The sequence below is a fragment of the Octopus bimaculoides genome, chromosome 25, assembly GCF_001194135.2.
Source record: "Octopus bimaculoides isolate UCB-OBI-ISO-001 chromosome 25, ASM119413v2, whole genome shotgun sequence".
Lineage (NCBI taxonomy): Eukaryota > Metazoa > Mollusca > Cephalopoda > Octopoda > Octopodidae > Octopus > Octopus bimaculoides.
Window position 1 is genome coordinate 23,577,683 of NC_069005.1, and position 2,810 is coordinate 23,580,492.

Here is a 2,810-nt window from a genome sequence, read left to right on the forward strand (position 1 = left end):
GGGGGGGGGGTGAATGGATAGATAGATAGTGAGATTGATTGATTGATAGATAGATAATGCACTTCATGTTTACGTATTTCTTGTTTCAAGGATATAAACAAGCAGGCGGATTAGTTGTGAGGCAAGTGCGTGGTGAGCATTTGATGTCATTGATGTCATGTTCAGCTTAAACCTGAAACATTGTATGGCTTCTCACCAACTCCAAGAATTAAACAGCAAGGTTCAGAGTGTTTTGAGGAGAATAAGAGACAAATAAGTAGTTGGTCTTTCAACAAATACCATTTTTTTTTCCTTTTGTTCAGGAGTGGAGGGCAATTCTCTTGTTCCTTCACAGGGCCTCAAACCCTTGTAAGGAGAAAGGGAAGAAAGTATCCTCCAACTGAAGATTTGGTTCAAATGCTTGCGCCAGAGTGAACTATTGTTACCCAAGGTGCCAGGTAGTGGTGTTAAAACAAACAGTGGGTTAAATCTACCACCCATATAATAAGCCATAGTAGGATTTAAACCCTGACTGCAAAGAGCTGGGGCAAATGAATGAAGCATTGTACCTGACATTTTAATATATATGTCAATTTTCTGCCAATAATATAGAAAAGTACAAGGAAACATTTACCCCAACTGTGGAGTTTTTTCACACCGTAGTCTCAAATTTTGGGATGAGACAGAAATTTCACAGGCTTTGAAACAGTTGCCAGATTTGTGAAAACAAAACAAGGAACATGTTAAGAGAAAAGGCAAATAAAATGCTGGAAGTCCATCACAAATGGGTGCTCAATCCCTTTGGAATGTTTGAACTTTATGGAATGCTAGGAGGTACCAGAGGAACAGGTGGTTATTAAAGACTACATCAGCAGTCTATTCACAACTAAGAAATCACAGCCCAAAGGTGAGACACTTTATGATTAGGCTAAGACTAGAAAACATTCATGGGTAATTTCTGGATGACTCATGGGATCTGAGTACAAAAGTGGCCTATGTTATGAGATACCCTGATCCTACCCAGGTGGTAGCTTTTCCCTCCTGTGAGACTGAATTATTGCACTGCATATTTGCTCCACTAATTATGTATAATATACACATGTGGACTACCATGTTTTGTAGGCCTTTTGTATAAAACATTCGGCATTGCATATCAGGGTCATTGTGACCAATAACGAAATTTTTGATTCAAAGGTGGCAAACTGGCAGACCTGTTAGCACACCTGGCAAAATGCTTAGTGGCATTTTGTCTGTTTTTATGTTCTAAGTTCAAATTCTGCCAAGGTTAATTTTTGCCTTTCATCCTTTAGGAATCGCTAAAATAAGTACCAGTTGATCACAGGGGTCAATATAATGACTTAACCCTTCCCCAAAACTGTTGACCTACCAAAATTTGAAACCATTATTATTTTTATTCATATTCTTTCTATTTCCCTTTCTTCTCCTGAGCTATCAATGTCATGTCTCAGCTCCTTTCCACAGATGCAACACTTTCCTCAGCATATGCTGTTCCAAGTATTGCTGTCAACTGTTTACTTCCTATATAAATAAATAAATGCGCCCTTTTAAAGCCCAGCCAGGCTCATGGGCCCGGTTTCCCGGTTTCAATGGCGTATGTGTTCCCCAGCTGGACGGGACGCCAGACCATCGCAGCATTACTCATCTTTGCCAGCTGAGTGGACTGGAGCAACATGAAATGAAGTGTTCTGCTCATGAACACAACGCGTTGCCTGGTCCAGGAATTGAAACCATAATCTTACGATCATGATGCTGACACCCTAACCACTAAGCCACGCACCTCCACATTTACTTCCTATAAAGTTTGATATTTCCAGCTTTTCATGACAGAATATTGCTTTCTTTGAGATGATCCCAAGTGCCGACCACAATAGATATCACACTCACTTTTGAGACTCTATTCTAGGTCTTGGTATTTCTTGACTTTCTCAATCTCTGTCTTCACAATATTCTGGTCTCCAAGCATAGCTATGCTGATGAAGGTTCATTCTTTGGACTCCTTCAGTAGGAGAGCGATATCTTGTTGATTATGTTGCAGCTTCTTATTTGTGTAGATTGACATTTCCCAAGTGAATTTCACCTGGTTGTTCTCTGCTACTGGCAAAGATTTGTGCTCATACCATTTGTAGGAGCATTCTAGCCCATACTTCCTGCACAGCAATAATCTTCTGATGAACAACATTGAAGGAGATTATTTTACTTTGATTATTAAGACAAAGAGCTGGCAGAATTATTAGCACATAAGACTAAGTGCACTTCAAGTGGCAAGTTAGCAGAATCATTAACACACCAGGCAAAATGCTTGGCAGCATGCTGCCAAGATCAACTTGGCCTTCCAACATTTTGGGGTCAATAAAATAAGTATCAGTTGAGTACTGGGGTTATTGTAATCAACTAGTCCCTGCCCTACAAATTTCAAACCTTGTTTCTATAGCAGGAAGGATCATCATCATCATCATCACCACCACCACCACCACCACCATCGCCATCATCATCATCATCATCATCATCATCATCATCATCATTACATTGACCCCTGTGATCAACGGGTACTTATTTTATCGATCCCTAAAGGATGAAAGGCAAAAATCAGCCTTGGCAGAATTTGAACTTAGAACATAAAGACAGACAAATTATTAGTATTGTGGATTGGCACATTCTTTGAGTATTGCATTTCTTCCTGCTGTTCACTTTCTGGGGTCAAGTCTCACCAAGGTCAACTTTGCATTTCATTCTTTGAGGCTTGATAAAATAAAATAGCAGTCAAGTAATGGGATCGATGTATCAACTAGTCTCCTCCCTTCAAAACTGCT

General features: G+C 39.8%; 1 protein-coding gene across 1 annotated transcript in view; it reads right to left on the reverse strand.

Annotated features, from left to right (window-relative positions):
- LOC106884340 (receptor-type tyrosine-protein phosphatase R-like) overlaps positions 1–2,810 on the reverse strand; it is a 169,543-nt gene that overhangs the window by 93,847 nt on the left and 72,886 nt on the right. The window lies entirely within an intron of this gene.